Source organism: Erinaceus europaeus, chromosome 3 (assembly GCF_950295315.1).
Source record: "Erinaceus europaeus chromosome 3, mEriEur2.1, whole genome shotgun sequence".
Lineage (NCBI taxonomy): Eukaryota > Metazoa > Chordata > Mammalia > Eulipotyphla > Erinaceidae > Erinaceus > Erinaceus europaeus.
Window position 1 is genome coordinate 34,478,623 of NC_080164.1, and position 13,101 is coordinate 34,491,723.

Consider the following 13,101-nt stretch of genomic DNA (forward strand, 5'->3'; position numbering starts at 1 on the left):
ATAGTAAAATGTAATAATGTTTACACAGAATCAGGCACAGTGCCTAGCCCAGACAAATATCAGTAATTATTATTTTTTTTCTTTCTTAACAGATAGATGGAGAATGCAAATATCTTCTTGTGTATTATAAAGTTAGTAGAGTTGTGAAAACTCTAGCCCCTATTAGGTATAAATAGTTTTTTTAAAGCCACATGTATGGATTTACCATATCTCTTACATAGTAGGAAAGTCTTTGTCTTTGTCACTCACAGACCAAACATTTCAAAGGTTAAACCAACTTAAGAATGAAAAATCAGAACTTGGACTCCAGTCGTTTTGCATTTGGCTACCCACTTAAGATAAAATCAAAAGAGTCTGGAAATATTTTTTACCTGGCATGAAATCCCTCTCTAATATCCATTGTCTTTAACCTCACAAAGTTAAATCTAAGCATTTTCTGTTAAGACATGTTTCAACTTCTCTTGGTAGACTTCTAAAGTGGGAAATAATATCTAGCTGTTCTCTGTATCCTAAATGCCATGAACTTCATCATATTTTTAGAAATTCACAAGTAGGGTGAGCATAATACCAGGGTGGAACATTCAATATTTGATTCAAATGTGTCTGCTAAATCCTGCTCCAGTCTTATCAGTTGGTAGATAGTGCTCTTTTCAGAATGACTACCAAAATAGTACTCTTGAATGTCTGATGGTGGCTTATATGTTATAGCATACATATTACTATACTTCAAGCATAGTAACACTATGGTTCAAGCTCCCAATTCCCATTTACAAGGAGGAAGCTTCACAAATGATGGAGCATGTCTCCCCTTCTCTCCAACCTCCCCCCCCCATTCACTGTATCTCTCACCTCCTACACAGACACACACACACACACACACACACACACGGTAAAAACAAAGTTTGTCCATAATCTATTAGTTCTGGCAGACAAAGGGAAATTTATACTTAGATAGATGGAGATCACCTGGAGGAATAAACAGACTGAGCTGCACTTCAAACATATTTCAAGCACAGCTGTCTGTTCCCAAGGTATTATAACCACCCTCCCCAGATAATGCCTCATTGTTGTCTGTAAGTGATTACTCAATCTCATTTTTACATTGAAAATAAAGTTTCACCTCAAATAGAGCTTCTGCAATGTAACCAATAAGTTATGTAAGAGTGGGTAAAGTCCATGCCTCAGTCTCTAAATTCTAAATCACACTGCACAGATCAAGAGAATGGAATTTAGATTGACAGAATAATTTCCCACTCATCCCTCAAACCTTAACTCATACCAAGCATTTCTAGGAATCCAGTCCAGACCCATAGTTGGCCATCTCCACATGCAACTTGAATCTAGGACTCGCTATTCTGAGAAATTTTAAAGGGAGGATTAGTGGTTATAGAAATATAACAAATATGTGACTGTCAAACACTTACCCCTGAGAGATCATGGGTAATAAATAGAAGGCAACATATCTCAGAACACTATTTAACCTATAAAAAAATATGGTAAACTGAGGAGAGAAAAGCTTATTGCCCTTTGACAAGGGGAAAGAGATAATGATTACTTAGTCCTAATTATCTATCATCTATCTATCTATCTATCTATCTATCTATCTATCTATCTATCGACCTATCTGTCTGTCTGTCTATGATCTAGCTAGCTAACTATCATCTATCTCTTCATCCCATGCTTCTATGAGTGAATGTCAGCATCAATAGTAGATGTAATATTAATAGGCAGCATTGGTCAACCCCCTTTCAAAGCACAGGTAAAAGGTAAAACTCATTTGGCATTAGAGAATATCAGTATGGGAAGACAGTTCATAGTATGAATTTCAGTATGAGTGACCAGTCTTGGCATGAATTCTAACTGTTCCATGTCCCACATGACTACAGGAGGCTCTTGACTGTAATACCTGGAAAGGAGAAACATTGTGTTAATGGATAGGTATAGGGCTACTGTGTGTGTGTGTGTTTGTGTGTGTGTGTGTTTGTGTGTGTGTGTGTGTGTGTGTGTGTGTGTGCTGGGGGGGGAGGATAAAGAAATAGTTTAGATACAACTATAGTAAAAAAATAAAATAAAATAACAGTTTAGATTATGAGGCTGGGAACCCTCTCCCATGAGATATACAGAACTTGCTTAAGGAGAATTAATTGAAGGTGTTCTTTCAGGGTGTCACTTTGTAAATATTGTTAATGCATGGGAATTTAGTCCCATAGGAAAAAAAGATGAACTCATGAAATCAGGATCTAAAAAAAAAATCAATGTGAGTTTTTCATTATTTGGAGTATATGATTATGTCAATAGATATACTCAGAGGGATATGTGTAGTATAATAGTTCTTAAATTAAGGTCTCATGGCTACTGTCATGAAGTTTAGCAGGATTGTCAGAGAGGTGACCAGTAAAAATAAAGTAGCAGTTCTCCTCCACATCTACTAGAAATTTGACAACCAGAAAATGTTATATAAACAAGTCACAAAACTACCATTTATTATTTTAACATGAACTAGTATCTGAGGACCATCAAAGCAACACTATGAAAAATCATCATCAAGGAAAAATATCTCTAAAGTGAGTAATAAAAGAAAGATGTGCACTAGAGTTTACTAACTGAACAAGTTCACTTTCAGAATTATAAATTTTCTATTCTCTTAGCTCTGTCCACCATGCCTTTAAAGGAGAAATCAACTATAGATCTTATTGAACCTTATTTATATGTGACAAGTGTTCTGGATAAGATACTTTGAAGTCACTCCAATCCTCTTCTGCCTTCTCTGATAGTAGCCAGGCATCTGAATTGAGGATGTGTTGCTGTTCAATGCTTCTATAGAATTGGAGAAGAGAAGGAGGCAATAAGATAAATTATAATATCATAAACTTCAGTGGATTTTGCTAAATTTGATTATTTTCCTTAAATAAATACTTTTCAGAGTGCTTGAAGTCTTTGACTTGGCTCTAAAGTTCAAAAAAATGTTGATTCTGACCATTTTTCACAGTGTTCTTATTATTTTCATGGAGAAATTTTGTAAATGCCATCACTCTGTCAGCTTTGCTGATGTCATCTTGGTATAAGTTCATTTTCAAAACTGTGTTTTATTTCTATAAATAGAAAGATATTTCTTATCTATATAAAATTGTTTTATATAAAATTATTTGTTGTTTATCTATAAATGCAATGCAATTCTAAGTAAATTCTTATTGGTAGATTTCATGGAAGTAGGCAAACAAACTCAAAATACATGAAATAATAAAGAAACATTGAGAAAGGAGATGTGAACTGAGAGACTTTGTCCTACAAACTGTAAAGACTCTTCAAAACCCATTTTGAGAGAAATTGTGTTTGAAACACAAGTTGGCAAAAGATTAGGAAAAAACCACAAAAACTTACAACTTGCTTTTAGAGATAAAAACCCCAGTCACTGGTGAGAAAAGGGCAAGTTTAATGTCAGGAGATCTGGGTCACTGAATTTGAAGATTAATGCTGGATTCATAACTCCTAACATTTCATAAATCAATTTCAGCAATCAGAGAAGTGAGCCATTGGAGTACAGACCCATTCTGCAGGCCTGGACTTTCAGGTTTAATCATTGAGGCTCAAACTACATATGTCCAAGGTGTCTATTGGGCTCTGTTATCTTCCTCATAGCATTAAAACAAAACTTTAAAAAATAAACTAAAAATATAATAAAGAACTACACGAGAAAAAAATAGAGCAGATAAATTGTGTATTTTATTAAAATGAAGCTTACAAAATTGTGCTCTTAATATTGGAAAGGCTCTCACTACTCTGTCCTATCAAATAAAATAGGGGAAAAAGAAGGAAAAAATGGCCACTGGGCATGGTAGATTTATAGTGTCATCACCAAGCCCCAATGATAAACTTGGAGGTAATAATAATAATAATAATAATGTTCCAGGCTGTGATCATGGACTCTGACCTCAGACTGACAGGGACGTAGAAGTAAAACCAGTCACTGTGATTAATATGAATATACATGGGCCCTGGGATAGATCAATGTGTTAAATAATAAATTATATATATATTCATGTTTGGGAGCCACTCTATGCCCTAGCCCAGCTTTCAAGTTCTATTCTACACATTAAAACCATTCTTCCAGACAATATTTCTAGCCATTAAGTTACCCTACCCAAGAGTCACTATTCTCACTGAATCTAATAATACTCTTTGCTCCCTGTTTACTGAGCCTTTTCTTACTTTGTTTCTTATTGTCTTTCAGCCACCAAGTTCCAGATGCTACTATGATTCTATGCTGATGTGTCTAGACAGATGACCTCACTAACAAGTCCAGGAACCTGGTCTCTCCAGAGCACTATTCTACTAAGGAAAGGTAGAGACAGGTGAAGGGTATGGATCAACCAACAGACATCTATGTGCAGTAGAAATACAATTACATAAGTGAGGATACCTTCTTCCTGTACCCCCAAAAGAACTTTGATGCATATTTCCATAAGGGGAAATGTTAGGGAAAGTAGGTCAGAGAGCACTGAGCCTCATTTACACCAAATTCAGAAACTTTTGTTACAAGGAATCTTTGTTTTTGCTCTTGTTACTGAAAGGCAAAAGCATCTGGAAAACACCTGAGTAAGTCAGGCACATTTTCCCTTATCTAAGAGGGAAGAGCAAAAATGAAGGACACCTGGAAGTTGTAATAGATGTAGGTGTGGCTTAGAAAGGAAGTGAAGGCAGAGCCTTAGAAGTAAATACAAGTCATCATCAACTTCCACAGGAGGTCAGCCATGTTTTCACAAATGGTTTATGTTCTTCTCTTGTTTGCATGTCTTTTCATTTTCCCAATTAAAAGTTTACAATATTGGGAGACAAAATAAACCTAAGAGAATACTTAGAATTGGGGGATGGTGCAAATAAAAGCCTTTAATAGTAGAATAAAAATCAATCAAGTTTTACAAATTTGTGAAAAAAAGAGTCATATAACATGTACTCAGTGGAGTATTACTCAGCAGTTAAAGACTATAATGTGTTCTTTGGGACTAATGGATAAAATTAGTAGTGGTTATGTTTAGTGAAGTAAGGAAGTAAAGAACAACCATGGTGTGATTTCATTAACACGTGAAATATAGATAATATTCAAATATATATATGTATATATATATAATATATATAATCCATATCTATGATCATGAGAGAAATATGGTGGTTACATTTGGGGATGGGGAGGACACAGAACTTGGTGGTGGGAATAGTGTGGAATTATAACATTATTATCTTAAAATCTTGTAAAGCACTATTATATAAGTAATAAGCATTTAAAACATCATTTATGTGGCACTAATCATAAAGGAAAATGAATAGATAACACTGCATCACAATTAAAGAGTTGTATTTAACGAAGGAGTCAAATTTATAAAAAATGGGGTATCAATCAAAATATATTTGTTAAAGTAAACTTGTAAAATATTTATATCTAGAGTATTTAGGAGGCTGGAAGAATAGTTCACTACATGTGATGTTGCATGTTTGAGTCCCAGCACTACATGGGAATGTTACAGGACTGAGAACATTTCTGAGGCTGTGGTGTCTCTTCCCTTAACCTCTCTGAATTAAAAAGTGATCCAGGATCAATGAAGTCACATAACAATAAAGTTCCAACCAATCAAAAAAATTACAAATCACTATTTAGGAATGCATACAAATCAGCAAGGAAAAAGAAATGCATCAAAAAAGTGGGCTACCAATTTATATCCTCAATGTATAGTCCTGGAAATACAAATTATTAATATATTTATTAATGAAAATAAAATTCAGTAGCAATTAGAGGAATGTTGTATTTTAAAAGCAAATAGTCTCATATCTTACTGTTTTCAATACAGTGGCACATAATGGCATGGTGTAATGTCAAAAACTATTTAGTAATCAGACTATAGGAAGTTCTAAAGGAAATCCTTAATTCTGAGTTAAAAAAAAAACATCAGTTTTGTACTTATGATAACTACAAATCGTAATTTGGTAACAACAGTCTCAATTTTATCTTTTATCTAATTTTTCTCCTCAATAACATCCCCTTTAAATTTCAAAAGTGTTCTGACGTTTGAAAGAGTATTAAGTAGTCACTATAAGGACTCAGAGACCTGGAATTCAGGTTCCAACTAGAAATGTTCTATAATTACCTTCTTTTCACAGTAATTATATATTTTAACTCTCATGTAAGGGCCACCCATACTTCCTTGGATAATTGTCAGTAAAAGAATACTTGGGAAAGACATAATGGAGTCTTTCCAAGGAAAACAAAACTAATCTTTTTTAATGGTATGTAGCATGTATACAGAATCCAAACCATGGATCTAAAAGTTAATACGAAATTACAGCTGTATAAACTAAAGTTATAATACTTTAAATTCAGGAGCTCTCATCATGCACTAAAAAAACAAGGGAAAGAATTCTAACTGGGTTCTACTGTCATCAGATTTTACTGTACTTCAGCACACCTATGGATGGTCCATGGGAGGCTATGCTTCCTTGGATCAATGGGTCTGTATCTCTAGAGGTTGTGACAAAGAACAAAGTAAAATAAAAGTTTTAAAACAAACTAAAAGGATAAAATTTTAAATAAGGCTACAGAAAGATAATGTTCTGAGAGATATCAACTCTGCATGAGAAGCCTGTAGAAATGATTCAACTATTTGGATTAAATTTTTCCATTAGATAAATGTTTCTTTCCTTTATTTTATAGGGTTTGCAGTGTACTTTCATTCTTTTTTATTATTAGTCATTTAATAATTACTGAAAATATTATAGGATAATTACATAATAAGGTAAGATAATATCTTATTATTCCATAATATTATTCCATTAGATATTCCATAATAGAATAAGATAATAGCCATGTAGGATAAGATAATTCCATGCAATTCCTACCACCAGAGTTCCATATAACATCCCTTCCATTGGGAGGTTCTCTGTTCTTTAAACCATTTAATTTTCATAACAATCTCACAGGATGTAGAATTATCACTACTGTTATATTAATGAGACAGATTTATAATAGAGTTGACAGAAAACTCTTCTTTCTTAAACATCAAAATCTTTGTTCGGAACCACAATATCATATTGTTATACTAGTCAAAATTTATTTAGCAATACAAAAATCAGGTCTTTATTTGAGGTAAGTGAAAAATTATGCTCAAATCTTTATAAAAATAAAAGAAGCACGATTTATAAATAAACATTTTATTAAATAGACTGAACATTGCATACTCCTCTCCGTTTTTATAGGGTCTTTGGTCTGCTTTTTGGAATAGACCATGGCAGATTCAAAGTTCTGTTGAACCAAGGCAGATTCAAAGTTCTGTTCTCCCATTGAGGTTTTCATGTAATCCCAATTGAAAAAAAATACTTATAGCCTTCTCTGCAATAGAGTTGGAGCCTACTGAATAAATCCTAACCAATAATAAATTGGGTAAAATAATATCTCTGGTTACCATTTAATCATTAATTAATTAATTACTTTTCTTGAGAAGTTAATGGTGTACAGTAAAGTTGTTGGAATATGGGTACAAATTAATACATCATCATGATAGTTGTCTACAAAATACTCTCTCCCTCAACTTGGGTCCTCTTCTATCCTCATTCATTAGGACTCGAGAGCTCCCTTTCCTGCCATGCAATCACCAGCTCTCATTTTACTACCAGTGAATTTAAAGTTATGGTTCTCTAATATAATCACTATAGGGCAGTAAAGAGCTATTTAACCTGCAGTGAGTCTTGAGTGAGAATAAATACCAATCTGCTGTCATTAGTTGCTCTAATCTTTAAATAACCACAAAAGACATTGGAATATTTAAATTTGCTAATAAAGAATTGGTAATTCTCAGTCAACTGACATTTTCCCCATAGGGAATGAGTAATAATTCAGGTAATATTAAGGATTCTTTGCCTAGTATGTGAACACCCTGTTTGACAGGAACCTTGTAATAACAACATTTTTTTTATTCTTCATTACTTTGTGTCCAATACCTGGCAGATAGAGATCACTTGATAAGTATTTTTGGAGATATTAATAATTAGATGAGTCATAGTTTTGATGCACTCTAAGGGTATTTGAAGTATGTGAATGGTAAATATGATTTAACATTTAAAAATAGTCTTCTTCCTTTAATGACAAAGATCAGAGAATCTAGTACATCACTTTATGTCTTACTGAGGATTGAACCCAGAGTCTCATGCATGCAGAGCATGACCTCAACTGTTGAGCCACATCCCTGACACCAAAGGTGACATAACTTGTTTATTTGTTCAATTCCAGTAAACAACAAAATGGAAGGTTGAAAACTGCTGACAGGGGCCAGGTGGTAGTGCACTTGGTTGAAAGTACATGTTGTAATGCTCAAGGACCCGGGTTCCAGCCCTTGGTCCCCACCTGCAGAAGGAAAGTTTTACAAGTTGTGAAGCATTGTGGCAGGTGTCTCTTTGTTTCTCTCCCTCTCCATCACTCCCACCCCTCTTGATTTCTGGCTGCCTCTATCCAATAAGTAAATAAAAAAGATAATAAAAAAATTTAAAAAAGAAATCTGCTGACATAAACAAAATAAACTGATTTAATTTCTATTAAAGTTAACATTTCTACATTGGGTCAACAAATAGCTCTTTATCATTTGTATCAATCAATATAGTTTTGATCACATGTAATTCTCTTGATAAGTCCAAGATCCATGTGCTTCATGGACTTCTGAGGCTTCCTCAGTTCTATTAATCCTTATCCTTTTGAAACAAAGAAATCTTTGATGGTCCTGCCATCTATCAGACCACATTTGATAAGGGCTAACTTTAATGATGTGTGTGTGTGTGTGTGTGTGTGTGTGTGTGTGTGTGTGTGTGTGTGTGTGTGTGTGTGTGTTTTGTAACTTACCTAACCTGTGGATTTAAAATTATTAATCTCATTTTATAAACCTGCTTCTTTCTGCCCTCTTCCACTGACTTGAATATCCCTGAATATGACTAGGACACTTCATCTAAGTCAGGACAATGCTTGGCAAATGGTGCTGGCCAATCCCTCCTTTTGGTGACCTATTGAAGCTATTTAGAGGCAATGAAGAAACACTTTTATTTAGACAAATAGCTGTTGAAAAACCACATATCCCACTGCCTGCCAGAAACTGTCACAGCAAAACTATTTCAGGGTTTGTTTCAAGCAAAGAGGACTGATTAAAAGTGACCAACATTACATAATTGCCATTGTCTTGTTTATAACCACAAATGTTTTCACAAAGAAGTCAATGAACATGCTCAATTCAGAGGTTTTTAACAGATGCTCCAGGCTCTGGTAATTCATTCTCTAACCAGTATGCAGAGAGAGTAATCAGGGGAGTTTTCAGTTACCAACTATGCTAGTTGTTAGTGTGGAAATACTCCAAAAAGGCAGTTCAAAGAGATTGAAATGAGAATGGCAAGAAGTTCTTGTTAATCCACACTCCTGTGCTTATTTTTTCCTAGAAATACTGTGATCTGAAGATGAAAGTAATAAGTAGCAGGAATGTCTAAAAGTTATTATTATCTACATTTCTACTAGTAGTAATGAATGATAATAATAAAACTATGTAAGTTTTAGAATATTATAGTGCAAAAGTCTACCCACCACATCTCATCCTTTTGGGGTTTTGTGAGCCTCTAATTGGTAAATAAAGAACCAGAAGTGATTAGAAAATTATTTTTAAATTGTATTTACTTATTATTATTATTTTATCAAAGCACAGTTCAACTCTAGTTTATGGAGGTACTGAGAATTGAGCGTGGGGCCTTTAGTGTATCAGGCATAAAAGGCTCATTGCATGATCATTATGCTATCTTCCCAGCCCTAAAAAATTCTTTATCCTTTAGAATATACCTAAAATAGACTTTTCAAAAAGCTAAAAATAGCTTTTTCCAACATGGAGACCCTAAATCTCATCTGCTATATTCTTACTATTAGATTCTGGCTTACTAAACAATTTATACTTTAGTGCTTTTCAGCCACCAAGTTGCAGAAATTACCATGATGCCAACCTGACTTCCTTGGGCAGACAACCCCACCAGTGAGTCCTTGCCCCACTAGGGACAGATAGAAATAGGCTGGAGGTATGGATTGACCTGGCAATGCCCATGTCCAGCAGAGAAGCACTTACAGAGACCAGACCTACCACCTTCTGCACCCCATAAATATCTTTGGTCTATACTCCTAGAGGGATAAAGAATAAGGAGCCTTCTAATAGAGGCAATGAGATGTGGAACTCTAGTGATGAAAATTATGTGGAATTGTACCTCTCTCATCCCACAATCGTGCTGATCATTATTAAATCACTAATATTTTTTAAATTATTTGTTCTGTACATATTTTCTGAATTCCCTTCCAATGAGTAGGACTGATGATACAAAGTAAAATGAGAATATTTACTCTAACTTCTCAAATTTTATATGGTTGCAAGTTTTATATGGACTCACTGTTTCAACAGGAGTAGTTTTTGGGTTTTCAGAATTTATAATCTAGAGATAAAACTTTGCTTATAAGAAATATGCATTCAGCTCTGAAAAGTTTTACTGTTAAATATTTCATTCATTGCTTTCATGGATGTTCATATTACCAAAACTGAATATATATTTTTACTTATTTATTTATTTGTTTATTTTAATTACCGGGCTCTCCTCAATAGCTATCGAACAGGCCATGGCCGGTGTGCCGCCATGTTCCATCGCTGGGGAGCCAGAGACAACCTGAACTGCCCCTGCGGCTACAGACAGACTATGACCCACATAGTCAATGACTGCCATCTCTCCAGATTCAAAGGAGGTCTCGAAACTTTACATCAGGCTCAACCTGATGCTGTTGACTGGCTACGGAAGAAGGGCAAACGCTAGAAGAAGAACCACCAGGGTTATCACTGAGGTGCTGTGTTGATACTATGAATCTATGGGTCCTGACAGCCATTGTTTCCCCTTCATTTTTCATTTTTCTATTTTTATTAAATAGGACAGATAGAATTGACATTGGAGGGAAGACAGGGAAATATAAAGATAGACAGGCCACTCATGAAGCATCCCCCAATACAGGCTGAGGCAGAGGCTTGAACTTGGGTCCCTGGGCAGAAAAATGTATGTATTTAACCAAGTGCTTCACTACCGGACCTCTTTGACTTGGTATTTTTCTTAAACACAGCTTTGGTTCTCCAACAAAATAGTAGAACCTTGCAAAAAATGTCTAGGAAACTATAAAAGATATAATTTCATTAAACTTCTCCTCAGTGCTCATAATCATCAAAGCTATGGGATCAAAAAGAATATGAAAGCTGTTACTGATATATATCTTGTGATCTCAAGTTCTAGTGGTTCCCTGGTAGTTCTTCTTAGCTGTGATTGAGTCCCTTTTCTTCTTGAGTAATCAGATATCCATTTTCTATGTTTTGGAGTACTCTCTCCATGAAGCTCGATTATGGAGAAAAGCAATGCCTCTTGTTGCTTCAGTTTTTGGTTTGCATATTTTTTTAATTTAACTTTGGAACATAAGACATAGGACCAACACATTAAAATCTAAATCATATCTCTGTCATGCTAGCTGTGTGACTTGGGTAAGGTATTTGTCTTCTCTTAAACATTCAGCCTTAGCTCTCTCATGCTTCAAATCAAAGATAAAAGAATGCATAGGAGAGAATCCAGCATAAATACAGATTCAAAAAAGGAACTTCCCCTCTCCCCTACCTGATACCTATGCTGCCACTTTGATAAAAATAAGAATAATGCTTCTACTGAGTGCTGTGTAGAGATAGTTGGACTTATTCTTTGCCACAAGCTTATGCAATATGTGTTTTAGGAAGGGAAAATGAAAAATTTATTCAGAGCCACCCAGCTAGGAAACAATAATGCCAGGGTTTTAAACCAAGCTTTCTCCTTCCAGCGTTCTTAAGCTTTTTAATCTTTTCAAAATGTCTTTTATAATTACATCCCTCTACTTTTCCTGATTGCAATTATTGGACAATATACTGAAGAGCAGGAGAGAGAAAACACACCTTGTCCTCACGGGAGAGTTGTATTCTGAGTATAATTTTCCCTCAAGTGTTCCATTGTGTTTAGCTTCAACATCTAAACAGTTATGGCCACTGCTTTAAAGTGTGCAGAGCCCTGTGTGATGCCTTCAGTTCACGCCTTCTTTCTTTCTTTTCTTTTTTTTTTAATTTTTATTTTATTTATTCCCTTTTGTTGCCCTTGTTGTTTTTTTTTATTGTTGTAGTTATTATTATTGTTGGATAGGACAGAGAGAAATGGAGAGAGGAGGGGAAGACAGAGAGGAGGAGAGAAAGACAGACACCTGCAGACCTGCTTCACCGCCTGTGAAGCGACTCCCCTGCAGGTGGGGAGCCGGGGCTCGAACCGGGATCCTTATGCCAGTCCTTGTGCTTTGCGCCACCTGCGCTTAACCCGCTGCGCTACAGCCCGACTCCCTCTTTCTTTCATTTTTTTGAGAGAAGAATGCACAGCTGGATCTCACACCAGATGACCCTAAGGAACTTTACCCTTAGGTTGAGGCAAAATTGAGTGTTCTCTTCAGGTTGTTCTATTGTTTACTTTTTCTTTCTATTTTTCCCTCCTATATACAACCAAGTATGTAACTGGGGCATTTGGGACATAGAGGAAAATCATCAGCCTTGTGATTTCATAGTGGCAATTCTTTCTTGTGGTAGAGAGCAAAGGTCTGAACCAAAGGAAATAAGTCACTAAGAACCCTTTTATGGGAAAACTGATAAACTGAGATTATAAGTTATATGTAGCACACCATTATTAGGGTGAATAATTTTATTGGAAATTTTTTTAGAATTCAACAACATCCCATTATTTATATACTTCCTATGTCCAATGCCTTACTACTATAGCAATAATGAGAAGTTTGTGACAGAAACTGTAGGTCTCACAAAGTCAAGAAACAAAGACATTCTTAAAGTTTTCAATGATGGTAGCAATAATGTTATACAGATACTGGAACTGGTGTGAAGAGCATTAGATGTTAAAACTTGGGATGAAGAAACAGTAGAATAAAAATTCATGATAATTAGCACATCGAATAAATAAAATATTCAAGATCCTAATATTCATCAGTAATCACCCTAC